Raw genomic sequence first — 17,096 nt, 5'->3', positions numbered from 1 at the left:
CTAGAGCTATTCTGGTTGAACTGCTTTTGCCGCTAGGGCTAGTCCACTATTGAATGATTATGAGAAATTATTATCAAACACGTTCTAAGTGTGTTTGGTAATGATTTTAGGAAGTGTTTCTAACCTTTCTAGTACTTGAAAAAATTTATCTTTTAAATATTAAAAATGCTATAAGCACTTCCTATAATCACTACCAAACATGCTCTAAGAGTTTGTTTGGTAGTGATTTTAGGAATCACTTTTAACCTTTTTAACACTTAAAAATTATCTTTTTAGCACTTAAAAATTATTTTTTAAATGTTAAAAATGCTATAAACACTTCCTGGAATCACTGTCAAATGCGCTCTAAAAGTATATTCGGTAGTGATTTTAAAAAAAGTTTTTAACATTTTTAATACTTGAAAGGAAAATATTTTCAAGTGTTATAAATGTAATAAACATTTCTTAGAATCACCGTCAAACATACTCTAAATGGGCTACCCTCTCATAAGTTTGATAACCTCTTATAAAGTGCAATCCCATATAAGTGCACTTGAAATTTGAGATGTGGGATAGGTTAGGTTAGAGAAGGTTAAAGAACTACCAAAAATGTTCTTATGATATATAGGAATGAAAATAATATAAATTAAGATAACGTGAGAATTTTATAAAATTAGAAAATAATAAGGGAAATTTGTGCTTTGGGCTTCCCATTCCAACATAATAGCATTTTCAAAACCCAACAATGGGAAATATGAGAATCAACTTTTAATATAAAAAGTATTATCATTTTTGTGTACTCTGAGTCGGTTCCATCTTTTGTGACCAAATTGTCCCTCCATTTTTTCAGCTCAGCATCCTCAACGTCATCCCAACCTTCATGTCACCCTCTCTTATTTGGAAGTTTTCTCTCATCTTTCTTCACTCCCGAAAACTCAAAATTTCTCTCATTTCAGTTCAAAAACTCAAATCCAAAACTCTAAGGCGGTGTCAAAACGCGTCTTTCGGCTCATTTAGGAGCCATGGGAGTCCAAGATAATCCAGGAAAAACGAAATGGAGCTTGAGTGGAGAGAGTAAGTACCCAAAAATCGAAACCCTAACCTCCAAATGCATCCTAGACTCGCAAATCCATGTCCAAGATAGCTCTATCAACAAGAAATAACACTAAATATCTCTCCTAGACCATTAAATCGACGAAGCCCTTGAAGAACCAGAGGAAACAATGCAAAAAATGAAGCACGAGAGACTCTTAAAGTATTGGGTCCTAACGAACCCGTGACTGTACCTTAGATACTACCTTAATAGCCCTTAGGTACGACCTTAATCTACCTTAGGTACTACCTTAACTGGCCTTAGGTACTACTTTAGTTAAACTTGGGTATTATCTGTGTGAAGCCTAAGAACTTCATTTGTGGATATTACTTATTTCATTTGTGACCTTTAGAGCATGTCATTTTGTGATTAATTAGTATGGTCAGTTGGTTCAACTTTGGTATTTTGGTGACTGTACCTTAAGTACTACCTTAATAGCCTTAAGGTACTACCTTAATCTACCTTAGGTTTACCTTAACCGACCTTAGGTACTACCATAGATAAGCTCATTCAACTGTCTAAGAGTGGGTTGGTGTCCTTTTTAGTTTTTGACATAAAATCGGTCCACTGGTTACCCCTTCCCGATCGAGGTTCGGTCGAGAATGAAGTAAGTAATATCCACAAATGAGTTCTGAGGCTTCAAATAAGTAGTACCCAAATTTTACTTAGTTAGTACCTAAGATTGGTTAAGGTAGTACCTAAGGTAGATCAAGGTGGTACTTTAGGACTATTAAGGTAGTACCTAAGGTACAGTCACCAAAATACCAAAGGTGAACCAATTGACCGCACTAATTAATCACATAATGGCGTGCTCTAAAGATCATAAATGAAGTAAATAATATCCACAAATGAAGTTCTGAGGCTTCAGATAGGTAGTGCCCAAGTTTTACTTAGGTAGTACCTAAGGTCAATTAAGGTAAATTAAGGTAGTACCTTAGGGCTATTAAGGTAGTATTTAAGTTACAATCACCAAAATACCAAAGTTGAACCAACTGACTACACTAATTAATCACAAAATGGCATGCTCTAAAGGTCACAAATGAAGTAAGTAATATCCACAAATGAAGTTCTAAGGCTTCACACAGATAATACTCAAGTTTAACTAAGGTAGTATCTAAGGCCAGTTAAGGTAGTAGGTAGTACCTAAGGTAGATTAAGGTCATACCTAAGGGCTATTAAGGTAGTACCTAAGGTACAGTCACGAGTTCGTCAGGACCCAATACTTTAAGAGTCTCTCGTGCTTCATTTTCTACACTATTTCCTCTGGTTCTTCAAGGGTTTCACCGATTTAATGGTCTAAGAGAGATGTTTAGTATTATTTCTTGTTGATAGACTTATCTTGGACACGGATTTGTGAGTCTATGATGCATTTGGTGGTTAGGGTTTTGATTTTAAGGTACTTACTCTCCCAACCCGAGCTCCATTTCGTTTTTCCTGGATTCTCTTGAACTCCCATAGCTCCTAGATGAGCTAAAAGACGTGTTTGACACCTCCTTAGAGTTTTGGATTTGGGTTTTTGAATTGAAATGAGAGAAATTTTGAGTTTTTGGGAGTGAAGAAAGATGAGAGAAAGCTTCTAAATGAGAGAGGGTGACATGAAGGTTGGAATGATGCTGAGGATGATGAGCTAGAGAAACGGAGGGGCAATTTAGGCACAGAAGATGGAATCTGCTCAAAGTGTACAAAAATGATATTACTTTTCATATTAAAAGTTGATTATCATATTTCCCATTATTGGGTTTTGAAAATGCTATTATGTTGAGATGGGAAGCCCAAAGCACAATTTTCCCAAATAATAAGATATATAACATTTAACATGTAAATAAAATTAAATAATAAAATTTTCTTTAATACTTTGAATATATCTTTAAATTTAAATATTATACATGATTTTTTAGTAAACTTGAAAATATTAATATATTTTTGTTTATCCATTTAATTTGATAATATCAACGACAAAAATGAATATTATTATGCTTTTTAATTATATATAATTTTTATAAAATTAAAATGAAAATATAAGTTATACATTTATAATGTAATACTAATATCACAGCTCAACTTTGATTGAATCATTTATCCGACTATTAAATTGTGATCTAGTAACTTTTAATCATCGAGTTTATGAAACAATAATATTAATACAAATATGCCCTTATGTTGGGTTGCTTTTACCCTGGCATGCTTTTGGAACAAAGATCAAAGCAACCAAGAGCCACTCATAAAGCTAAAGGATAATAGGTACTAGTGAAAAGACTTCAAATTTCGTCTACTTGTGCTTGTGAGGGAGCATGGGATTCCTCCTTAGAGAGACCTAGCTTTTTGGCAATTATTGAGTGGTGACCAAGAACAAATACAACTTGATAATTAGGTAAATAAATTTTAAAAATCATGATCTGTCTTTCTTAAACATGTTAAAAATTTTGTTAAGAAGTTTTATATATATAATTAATATACCTGTCTGTCAAATGGTGCAATGAAAGTAATATTGAATTACTATTTATATTCTTTGATATTTTCATGGCCAACACGTTTTACTCACTTCATATTTCATCCTGACTGATTTGGGTGATACCATTAATTTAATTTCTATGTTTTCTTAGTCATTTCGTTTGATACCATGCCTCCTGATCAACTGTTACTGTTAGAGCATTATGCATTGTTATTTATTTGTTTATAATTTTATTCATTTTCATTTTAGTATAAAATCTTTTTAGATGGTGAGTTATTATCTATTGAAGATTCGAGATTGTTGATTAATTAGTATGGTCAGTTGGTTCAACTTTAGTATTTTGGTGACTGTACCTTAGGTACTATCTTAACCGACCTTAAGTACTACCTTAGTTAAGCTCATTCAACAATCTAAGAGCGGGTTGGTGTCCTTTTTAGTTTTAAACATAAAATCGGTCTACCAGTTTCCCCTTCCCGGTCGAGGTCCGGTCGAGAATGAAGTAAGTAATATCCACAAATAAAGTTCTGAGGCTTCAAATAGGTAGTACCTAAGTTTTACTTAGTTAGTACCTAAGGTTGGTTAAAGTATTACTTAAGGTAGATCAAGGTAGTACCTTAGGGCTATTAAGGTAGTACCTAAGATACAATCACCAAAATACCAAAGGTGAACCAATTGACCACACTAATTAATCACATAATGGCATACTCTAAAGGTCATTAATGAAGTAAATAATATCCACAAATAAAGTTCTGAGGCTTCAAATAGGTAGTACCCAAGTTTTACTTAGGTAGTACCTAAGGTTGGCTAAGGTAGATTAAGGTAGTACCTTAAGGCTATTAAGTATCTAAGGTACAGTCACCAAAATACCAAAGTTGAACCAACTGACCACACTAATTAATCACAAAATAGCATGCTCTAAATGTCACAAAGGAAGTAAGTAATATCCACAAATGAAGTTCTAAGGCTTCACATAGATAATACTCAAGTTTAACTAAGGTAGCATCTAAGGCCAATTAAAGGTAGTACCTAAAGTAGATTAAAGTCGTACCTAAGGGCTATTAAAGTAGTACCTAAGGTACAGTCACGAGTTCGTCGAGACCCAATACTTTAAGAGTCTCTCGTGCTTCATTTTCTACACTGTTTCCTCTGGTTCTTTAAGGGTTTCACCGATTTAATGGTCTAAGAGAGATGTTTGGTGTTATTTCTTGCTGATAGAGCTATCTTGGACACGGATTTGTGAGTTTAGGATGCATTTGGTAGTTAGGGTTTCGATTTTTGGGTACCTACTCTCTCCACCCGAACTCCATTTCATTTTTCCCGGATTCTCTTGGACTCCCATGGCTCCTAGATGAGCTGAAAGACACGTTTTGACACCTCCTTGGAGTTTTGGATTTGGGTTTTTGAAATGAAATGAGAGAAATTGTGAGTTTTTAGGAGTGAAGAAAGATAAGAGAAAGCTTCCAAATGAGAGAGTGTGACATGGAGGTTGGGATGATGCCGAGGATGTTGAGTTGAAGAAACGGAGGGGCAATTTGGGCACAGAAGATGGAGTCGACTCAAAGTGCACAAAAATGATATTACTTTTCATATTAAAAGTTGATTATCATATTTCCCATTATTGGGTTTCGAAAATGCTATTATGTTGAGATGGGAAGCCCAAAGCACAATTTTCCCAAATAATAAGATATATAACATTTAACATGTAAATAAAATTAAATAATAAAATTTTCTTTAACACTTTGAATATATCTTCAAATTTAAATATTATACATGATTTTTTAGTAGACTTGAAAATATTAATATATTTTTATTTATCCATTTAATTTGATAATATCAATGGCAAAAAATGAATATTATTATGATTTTTAATTATATATAATTTTTATAAAATTAAAATGAAAATATAAATTATACATTTATAATGTAATACTAATATCATAACTCAACTTTGATTGAATCATCTATCCGGCTATTAAATCGTGATCTAGTAACTTTTAATCATCGACCTTATGAAACAATAATATTAATACAAATAGGCCCTTATGTTGGGTTGCTTTTACCCCGGCATGCTTTTGGAACAAAGATAAAAGCAACCAAGAGCCACTCATAAAGCTAAAGGATAATAGGTACTAGTGAAAAGACTTCAAATTTCGTCTATTTGTGCTCGTGAGGGAGCATGGGATTCCTCCTCAGAGAGACCTAGCTTTTTGGCAATTATTGAGTGGTGACCAAGAACAAATACATTGATAATAGTGTGGACCCGCATTTTTCACGTGCGTCCCCACTCGATCGGCGAGACTCGCTTTTTATTTATTTGTGAAAATTTGATTTTTTGAAAAAAAGTTGGAGTCGCCACTTATTTTATTTTTATTTTTGAAGGGAAAATAAAACAAGAAATAAAACCCTAAAAAAAATGACTCCATAATTTTTGGAAAAGCGTGTCTTTGAAAACCCAAGTCTTGGTTCGGGGATCAGGTTACTTATTGGGAAGGTACCTCTAGGAGGTAGCACCCCTCTAAGCCCTAAAGAGGTCTCTACTAATTAAGTTAAGGGGAATATGGCAATTAATCGGTTAATTATGGATACCTAAGTAGGCTAAGTGATTTCAAAAAATTTGCATGCTAAACAAGATCAAATTGCCATAAAAGAAAGGTTAGGATGCGTACCCGGACCGCTTCTCAAGCGCTATCATAAAACATCAGAGTTAGTATAGAAGTATAACACACAACATGTATTTAATCATAGTGAATCAAACATACATCTAAACACCTAAGGATTATCAAACATATGCATACTTCATAGTGACACGATTGTTTACAAAATTTAGAAAGTAGGTGATAGGGGGGGCGTACCTGGATAGCATAAATAACTTACAATGCGCTCCCATAAGACATGAGGGATTAGATAATAATAAAATAAAGAAACCCTAGCATGCTTGTTATCTAATTAGCATAACAAAAATTATCAAAGTATATGAAAACATTAATTATCACACACATCTTATATACAATTCCTAAAAAAGATAGACATAATTTCAACAAGTGACAAAAATGGCAACAAAAATAATTTTTGAAAAGATTTTCTTATGTAGGGGTTTCACCAATTCCCCAATTGATATACACGAATTTAGCCCAGAATCATCTCATTATTTGGGACCACAAGCTTTGATTCGTGTTTTTGTTCAAAACCAAAATTTTTGTTGAGAACCGAGAAGGATGCAAACCGAACAAGATATGGTTGCATATTATTTTTAAATAAAAAAAAAAAGAGATTTTGATCCTGAGGACTCTAAATGAGTTTTTGAAATAGATTTTTAAAATGATTTTTTTGAGAAAAGTATTTTATTTTAAAATAAAAGGAATTAATTTGGAAAAAATAAAATATAAGAAATAAAATACCCAACAAAACAAAAATGAAACCTCAAAAAAAAAAATTTTTAGTAATTAACAAAAATGATAATGGTGATGGTAGAGGCCAATCTTCATGATTTTCCAATGGCCTTTGAACAAAAAGGAAACTATCAAAGCAATAAATTATTAATATTTAGATCAAATAAGCTAATGAAATATCCATCAAGAATTAGCAACAAGGATTCAAGAAGCGCATAAATTGAGAATAACAATCCATAATTAACATAAGATTAACTAAACACATAAATGCCTCTAGACTAAAAAAATAAATTAAATCAAGATTAAACTTTATCTAACGGGATTAATTAAACTAATGTATTCAAATCACAAACACATACAAGTGAAGAACAAATTAAAACTAAATTAAATTGTAATTAAAAACATGAACTTTATTTAATAAGATTAATTAAACTACTAAATTACAATTACAAACACATCCAAATTAAAAATAAATAAAAGCTAAACTAAATCGGAATTTCAAATATGAACTTTATCTAACAAGATTATTTAAACTAATGAATTAAAATCACAAATATACTTAAATTAAAAGATAGGTTAAAACTGAACTAATTTAGAATTAAAAAAATATAAACTTTATCTAACATGATTATTTAAACTAATAAATTAAAATCACATACATATTTAAACTAACAAATAAATTAAAAATAAACTATTTTGGGATTAAAAACATGAACTTTATCTAACATAATTATTTAAACTTAAGAATTAAGATCAACTAATGCATTTAAACTAAAAACGAATTGAAATCAAACTAATTGAGATTAAAAACACAAACTTTATTTAACGTGATTATTTAAAGTAAAGAATTAAAATCAACAAAATACATTTAAACTAAAAAACAAATTGAAATCAAACTAATTGGGATTAAAAATACAAACTTTATTCAATATGATTATTTAAACTTAAGAATTAAAATCATTAACAAACTTAAACTAAAAGATAGATTAGAATTAAACTAATTGGGGATTTAAAAAGAAAAAAATATAAACTTTAACACAAAGAATTAATCTAAAACTAAAATTTCCAAAAAAAAAAAATCTAGGCTAAATAAAAGTACTATATAGAAAACTAACCTTTGAAGTGAAAGAGAAAATCCTCTCTTGATGATTAAATGACAGCCCGATCTCCGTTCGAAGTCCCTTGCTTTTTTCCAAAATTCCGTGTGCTCTGCCCCCCAAGAAAAGTCTCCCTCTTCTTTTCATTTTCTCACCTATATATATCACCCCTCAAGACCTAAATTTGTTTCCAAAAAGGAAAATTCTCCTCCTTCCTTTCTTCTTCTCTTCTTTTTTTAAATCCTCCAATCAAAAGCAATCTTCCCAATTTCAAATTCCCCTCCAAAACCTTCCAAGGAGAGTCCCATCTTCCTTAAACTCCAATGGTAAGTTTCCTTACAAAAACATGAAATTTTTGAAGTTAAATAATTGCATGTATAGATAAATAAGTAAATAAATTAAAAAATGGTAAAAATAATAAATAAATAAATAAGTTAAGGAAAATAATATAAAGAGGAAGATAACCAATAAAAAGTGAATGATAATCATAAAATTAAAATTAAAAACAAAATAAATAAATAAATAAAATAAAATAAAATAAAAGTCTTCGTAGGCCTAGTGTGCCTAAACGGGCCTAAGGTGAGACTAAGTGGGCCTAGGGTAGTGCCTAATGGGCCAAGTGTATCTAAAAGCTATCCTAAAAAAACAAGAAAAGCCTAAGTCTAAGTTAGGGCTGCCAAGGGTCACAATAAGGGATCAAATAATCCCTCAACCAAAATCTCCGAGGTGACTCAGAAAAAGGTAAGTGGTATGAGTAGCCATGGGCCACCAAGGAACTATTGTAGAGCATTGAAAATGAATTTTAAAGACATGTGCTAAAGGGACAAAATTGAGGGTCTACAAATAGGTAAATAAATTTTAAAAATCATGATCTGTCTTTCTTAAACATGTTAAAAATTTTGTTAGGAAGTTGTATATATATAATTAATATACCTGTCTGTCAAATGATGCAATGAAAGTAATATTGAATTACTATTTATATTCTTTGATATTTTCATGGCCAACACGTTTTACTCACTTCATCATATTTCATCCTGACTAATTTGGGTGATTTAATTTCTATGTTTTCTTAGTCATTTAGTTTGATACCATGCCTCCTGATCAATTGTTACTGTTAGAACATTATGCATTGTTATTTATTTGTTTGTAATTCTATTCATTTTCATTTTAGTATAAAATCTTTTTAGATGATGAGTTATTATCTATTGAAGATTCAAGATTGTTGATTAATCAATTGAAACGTCACAAATAAATCTAAAAAGGTTTAAGCAAAGGCAAGTTAGTTTTTTAAGGGTACGGGTTGGATTAAAAGTTTCAAATTAAAATAAAATGTTTTATTTTTTTATTTTTTTGAATATTTGCAAAAATGTTTAAGCGCTGACCAAAACACTCAAACACTAAAGTCAATGCTTAAACACTTATTTAATTACTTAAGTGCTCGAAAAGCTCAAGTGATGGGTTAGTCCGCTTACTACAAAGTGGATTATTGATTTAAAGTTCTAGATCTCGTGATTTTTTATCTTCACACTTTATGTGGGAATTGTTTATATAAAATCTTTTATCTCACTTATGATTGATTGATTTTGATTATTTTTTATTCTCAAAGGATCATTTAAATTGAAATTTTCAACTCTATTAAAATCTTCGAAATGCACTCATTGAACGTCTTTCGTTTACCTCCCACGTTTTCCATCTTCTTTAATTGTGCAAAACCTTTTCCTATTCGAGGAGATTTCCACTTTATATATATATATTAGCTTCTTTTTTATTGTACTATAAGCCGACATGATTCATGTGGGATTTGCTTTAAACAAGTCATCCATGTTCAGTGGGGGAATATAGTACGATAAAAAAGAAGCTAAGTGGAGTTGCTTTAATGATGAACCCTTCTCAATAATGGAATAATGGATGCTCTTATGTCATTAATTCCACATAAATCAAGTTATCATCAGTCCTCCTTTCCCATATATAAACACCCCACCGTGCATGGCTCAAACATGCACAACTCTTCAGAAATATTGAGTTAATTATCAGTTGGTAGGCGAGAGAAAAGAAAAGAGAGAATGGGGGTTGGTCGTTTGGCAGTACTCCTTGTGACGATTTTAGTCCTGATCAATACGAAGTGTTATAGAGCTACACATATGGTGGAGATGAAGAGCAGTAGCTCCGCCTGGTGCCGCGGCTCCATTGAGGAATGCCTGATGATGGATGTTGATGATGATGATGATGTCGAGCAAGATTTGGAGATGTTGATAATGGAATCCCTAGTAATAAGCAGAATGCTGGGTGGTGAAAATAAAGCCGGTTCTGTAACTTACCCTGCAGGCGATCGCAATAAAACACCCAGTTGTGGAGGCGGTAACCCATATAAGGACTGCCTCCCCCCTCGAAGTACCAAAAATGTGACCCAACAAAAAATCGTGAATGCGGAAGCCGGCCGCCAACTGCCTCCCTCGGTACCATTCCACCTGCCTCCCTCAGTAGCATTTACAAATGATCATATCTATTTCAGTCTCCAATTTCTGTCTTGTTTTGTTTTGTAATTTTTTTTGTATGTGTGTTCCTTTTGTTTCATTTTTGTTAGCTTCAATGGTAATGGTAATTAACAATGCATGCATTAATAATAAATTTGGGTCACAGTACGCTACTACTACATGGTCAATGCCAATAATCAAATTATAAAGTGTAATTTATATATATATGGGACTGAAACATCCCCACTTCATGACTCATTTTTTACAAACTCGTGATCTTTCTTAAAAATAATAACCTAATACCGAATTAAGTTATCCATTAATATAAAAACTTAAATCATTCAAAAATAGGTCAAAAATATAAAGTTTCAAGCATATGGCAATAAGAAGTGGCCATTATCTTTAATCTAATGGACGAAATTCACATGCTCCCATCCAGTGGTGGAGTCAAGCATTTTACTTCAAGGGGCGCAACCTAAACTAAACTAACATTGGGTTTTAACCCCATGACCAGACTTTCACATGATTTAGGGTGGCATTATTGGTTCGGGATTCGAATCTCCTCATAGCAAATAAAGAGGATGCACCCCCGGGGCTCAGCTGGCTCCGCCGGTGCTCCTGTCTGTTTAATGAGCCATTATGCATGCAGATTATTTTAATGATCTTAAAATATGTTTTGACATTAAATAGGCAATAAAAGGACCAAAATACCACTCACATTATTTCATAAAATGTGTTCTTGGCATGAGACGGGTATAAAAAGTTTGATGAAAGGGCACTTTTATCCAAAAAAAAAAAACAGGAAAAAAAATGTCATTCTTCTTGTTTTGAACAAAGTAAAGATTTTATTTATTTATTTATTATAAAATAGGGTCATATTTTTGCCATTTTAATCCAATATCCCTTTTTTATATTCTTCTATATAAGATTTGTTAATCCTAAGTTGAAATATGGATATGAATAGTCCATGTGTCATAAATTATTTTTCAATTTTTTATTTCATTTTTATATTAATTATTTTGTAAAATAAAAAAATTGATTAAAAAATTAAATTTGAAATAAAGAAAGAAGAGATAAAGAGTTATGTATAAAATATATTGGAAAATATACTTTGATATATATATATATATATATATATATATATATATATATATTAGTTTTTATATTGAATAGCATTATATTACATTTTTTATCTATTAATTTTAAATATTTAATCATTAATATTTTAACAAATAAGTATATTTTAAATTTAATTATTAAAATTTCAACTGTACAACAATTTTTAAATAATTGTACATGTAGAAAAAATATTTTTAAATAAAAAATACTAAAATATAATATATTTTCATGCTATTTTTTTTTTTATGGTAATGTAAATAACATAATATGTAAAATTGGATATAATATTTAAGAATATCATATCGATCTCATACTAAAAATGATGAGATAATATATATAATTGCATTATTTGCATTAAAGAAATAAGTTTTTTTTTAAATTTAATTTAGAAAATTATAAGATTATGAAAGTTATAAGTTGAGAAAATAAACCATTATATATTTAAAAAATTGAAAAAAAAAGACTTCCCAAAACAATAGACTTGGTAAAGCTTGTTGAAATTGACTCTTTTACTTTTTAATTTTAATTTTATTTTAAATAGACAAAGGAAAGATAAGATTTTGGATGGGAGAGGTGGCTTTAGATAATGGTGTTCAATAAATGAACCACATTCCTCTACAAATTTCAAGTTTTTCCAATAGGTTTCTAATTTGTTAGACCTTTTAAGATTGGAATATGGAATATTAATAGAGAGAAAAAAATATAGGACAAGTGATAAAAAAGAAAAAAAATTTCATTAATCTGTTTTTTTGTTAAATTTGATTGTTTACACAAATTTTCAAAGATATAAAACCAAATTACTATTATAAAAATATATTTTTCTATTCCATACCAAGAGCATTAAGTACAAAAACTCAAAGATAACAATATAAATAAAATTAAAATATTATTTATTCATTAAAGCAATATCTATTCTTTAAAGCAATATTATTTATTTTTTTATATAGGGAGAAACCAATTTTTTAGCAATTCAATTTTTATATTTACTTTTTAAGATATAATTTCAATTTTATGCATTATCTAATTTAAAAAGTTATCTAATAATACTAATAAACGATCGATGAATTATCCAAAAGAATTTTTTTAAAAATAAGATTAACAACTAACATTTTATTCATTAATTATAAATTAGACGGCATGAAAGCAATACATAATAAAAGAATAGATATTATCAAGAAATTAATACTTTGATATGTTTAAAATTACTAAATAAAATTTCCTTTAACCAGAATGCTTCATCATTTTCTATCTCTTGATTCTAAAAATAAAAACTTAGATAAGGTAAAAACCAATAAATAGTAAAACAATATATATATATATATATATATATATGAAAAAAAATGACAAACAATGAAATAGATAAGTTAATTACCTGAGATGAAATCGCAATTCACTATCAAATTTCATGGGAAGTTGTTTTGATGTATGTATAGGAGTTAAAGTAGAAGACATTTATTTAAGTTCATGTAAGGAGTTAAAAGTAGAAGACGTTAATTTAAGTTCAAATAGAAAAATAAGGGCATTGCACCCACAATTCTATTTTTTGACTTTCATTTATAATTTTTATTTTAATATAAATATTGATGTTGCTATAATAATTTACTTTGAATTTTATCGGTACTCATCTTATTTCTATCTTATTTCTGAAGTTAATTTTTAGTTTTTTGCATTCAAATAAATGCTTGAAATTAAAATTTATTAAATTAAATTGAGATATGTACAATACTAACAACGTAATATTTGAAAAATAATTTTTTTATTTTTAGTAAGAACAAGAATGAAGTGACGGCAAGTCACTTTCCACTATCTCTGACAGTCACAACGCCTCCCACGATCTCTGTCAGCCGCCCGTAAGGTGATGATGGCCCTGCCACCACCTAGTGTCATCATGACAAGCCAAAATGTCTCCCTATCATTAAAGAGGGAAACAGAGCTTCTGGTACTATATATATATGAACATTCACATAAAGAGGAAGGTAAGCTTGCTTTACCTAGTAAAAAGTCAACTGATTTATCTCTCTTACCATGGTTGAGTCGTGGCCGAGAAGAATGCGAACCCAGACGACTGCTGCTGGAGCCCATGGGATTTGGGAGTGCGACCCCTGTTTAGAGATGGAGAGAGAAGGAGCGGTGTGTTTGGTTTCAGGGGAAGATGAGAAATGATGATAATGGCAACATAACCAATTCAGAGGGAGACCCTTTTCTCTCTTTCTCCACGACTCATCCCTCAAGTATTTGAGACAATTTTGGGGGCATTACTGGAAAACAAAAATAGGGCCTGCTGTCCTCGTTCAGACCCCCCTCGCCCACGCCATTTTGAACTTTTCGAGGCCCAGTCCATGCGCCACGTGTGTCAGGTGCCCTAAAAATGGAGGCACCCAAGTGCCCATCGTTTCAATTTTGAAACCCAAACGTCTAGTTTGAAATCCTCCTGCCCCATTGCCCTTGACACCCAATTTGGGTGCCACGTCGGTTCCCAACATGTTCCCTGTTTGAAAGGGCTGTTACTTGTCATTGCCACTTCTTGCCCTTTTTTTTTCTTTTTTTTTTCTTTTACTTGGGAAGGAAGAAAACTATAGTGATTTTGATGTTAAACTCCAAATGTTCTTAATTAATTTATTAAAAGTTACTATTAATTTAGAAATGTTAATTAGAGGCAAAAATGTTAAAAGGACCAAAATACCACTCACATTATTTCATAAAATGTGTTCTTGGCATGAGACGGGTATAAAAAGTTTGATGAAAGGGCACTTTTATCCAAAAAAAAAAAAAAAAAAAAAAAAGGAAAAAAAAATGTCATTCTTCTTGTTTTGAAAAAAGTAAAGATTTTATTTATTTATTTATTATAAAATAGGGTCATATTTTTGCCACTTTAATCCAATGTCCCTTTTTTATATTCTTCTATATAAGATTTGTTAATCCTAACTTGAAATATGGATATGTACAGTCCATGTGTCATAAATTATTTTTCAATTGTTTATTTCATTTTTATATTAATTACTTTGTAAAATAAAAAAAATTGATTAAAAAATTAAATTTGAAATAAAGAAAGAAGAGAAAGAGTGATGTATAAAATATATTGGAAAATATACTTATATATATATATATATATATATATATATATATATATATTAGTTTTTATATTGAATAGCAGTATATTACATTTTTTTATCTATAAATTTTAAATATTTAATCACTAATATTTTAACAAATAAGTATATTTTAAATTTAATTATTAAAATTTCAACTGTACAACAATTTTTAAATAATTGTACATGTAGAAAAAATATTTTTAAATAACAAATACTAAAATATAATATATTTTCATGCTATTTTTTTATTTTTATGGTAATGTAAATAACATAATATGTAATATTGGATATAATATTTAAGAATATCATATTGTGGACCCCGCATTTCGGCTCATGCGTTTCCCACTCGATGGCGAACTCGAATTTTATTTCGAAAAATTGATTTTTTATTTGATTAAGGAAATGACTTGGAGTCGCCACTTATTTTTGTTTTATTTTTTAAAAGGGTAAACAAAATAAAAAAGAAAAATCCTAAATGTGACTCCTTATTTGGAAAAGGTGATCTACGAAAAACCGGATCGGGTTCGGAGGTCAGATTACTTATCGGGAAGGTACGGTAAAGACCGTAGCACCCCTCTAAGTCCCTAAAGTCGGGTCTCTACTAATAAAATGAAGCCGACGTAGCAATCAATAAGAAAGTCAATGGATGCCTAAGTCAAATCATGCACATATGAAAATTGAAACATGCATAGAGAATGATCAAAATGAAAGTGTATGCGTACCTGAGCCACGAACCACAATGCGCTATCAAGAAACGAGATTAGTACACAATTAACGAATACGAATTATAGCTCATGCATATTGGAGCGCAAAATGAAGATCAAGCAAAATATATCAAGCACAACAGTTGACAATCAATAGGGATCAATCATATATGTGCACTACAAGGAAAAAGGTATATGGTGACATTTATAACGAGTCACCATAAACATAAGGTGTCACTACAATATAGCGTCACCTTCTCCACTGACACCATAGAGGGTACCAATTGGTGACGTATTTGGAAGTGACACCAAAGTAGATAAATAGTGACCCATTCAGAAGTGACACCATATATTTCTAGTGATGATAGGGTGTCACATTAAATACATCATCTTTGAGTTATGATGTCACATTAAATGCATCACCTTTGAGTTATGGTATCACATCATTGTAAATTATTAAGGAATATATGATTGGTTTTAGTTGTTGATTTTTGTAATGCTTATGAATTAATAAGATTAACCTGTTTATATTTTGTCCATAAATATAACAATCATATTATATTTAACTCATTTTTCTGTAATGTTTCTAGAATAACTCATAATACATTGATCATCTAATAATATTTGTATATCAAATGTTCACAAAAGGATAGTACGTCCAACATATCAAACCCATCAAAACTAAAAAAGAAGAGTGAATACATACCAAAACATGATTTAGAAATGTTAAAGATCCCAAGATTCATGTATACCTCCATTTCATAAGCATAAAACCGGCTAACCATAAAATGATATAGAAGTCCCATCTAAAAATCTAAATTTCTCAGTTGCAATTAAAGTAATGTTTATGTCCTACAACGTATGACATAAGAGTTGCATTTAAAAACCCAAAATCTTGTTGCCTTCTTCTTTCTTTTTATTCTCCATTTCACCCTCCCAAGAGTGTATACCTGCATTTCAAAATTTAATGAGTTTTAGAGATTTTTATTGAAGAAAATAAACATGGATCTATGTTATCATAAATGAACAAATCTAAGAATTAATTTTTTTTTTCAAATAGAAACATTATTCAAAGAATAAGCATTACTATACAATACCTATGGAAAAATTCATGTAGTAGCTAAGGGACTCACCATGCATGGTGATCATGATGCATCAACATGATTCATGATTAGTTGTAGCACAAAAGTAGCCCATTCTCCTCTAATTTCATCGAATTCTACTTGAGAATATGTTTTTTTTTATTACCAAACTGAAATCGAATAAGAAAATAACATTAAAATGCATAACATTTGGAAGCCTAAAACTATGTACAATTCATTAAATAAGTAATACCTTTGAAGCAATAATTGTAGGATCAAAAATTATATCTTTAATGAATCTCATAACAAAGTAGCCACATTCGAACCCTTTTTCTTGTCTTGGACACTAATCGATCAATTATAAAATAACATTAGTACTCACATATATAAATGGTGCAAATGCATAAGCTAATATGTAAAGAAAAATTTTTGAATGTCACCTGCACTAGTTGCTAAGATGGCTCCCTCTTAGATGTTTTCTTTGTAGATATTCGAAGAGCCCTATGTAAATAAGTTCAATGGGAACATTTTTAAAATAGGTAAATGTTATATGTTTTAATATATATAAATAATAAAAAAAATGTGTTTGAGGTGAATGTATTTTTTTTATTTAAA

The 17,096-nt window shown here is 30.3% G+C and overlaps 1 long non-coding RNA gene across 1 annotated transcript; it reads right to left on the bottom strand.

The window, feature by feature from the left end:
- Positions 1-15,991: 15,991 nt before the first annotated feature.
- Positions 15,992-16,879, bottom strand: LOC132254363 (uncharacterized). The gene is made up of 2 exons (XR_009466642.1): positions 16,533-16,879; positions 15,992-16,349 (listed from the first exon to the last, which is right to left on the bottom strand). It is a non-coding gene; the product is annotated as an uncharacterized LOC132254363 (long non-coding RNA).
- Between the last annotated feature and the right edge of the window lie 217 nt (positions 16,880-17,096).

This window comes from Vitis vinifera, chromosome 9, assembly GCF_030704535.1.
Source record: "Vitis vinifera cultivar Pinot Noir 40024 chromosome 9, ASM3070453v1".
NCBI lineage: Eukaryota > Viridiplantae > Streptophyta > Magnoliopsida > Vitales > Vitaceae > Vitis > Vitis vinifera.
The sequence above is the reverse complement of the archived record's forward strand: the minus strand, read 5'-3'. Positions and strand labels throughout refer to the sequence as shown.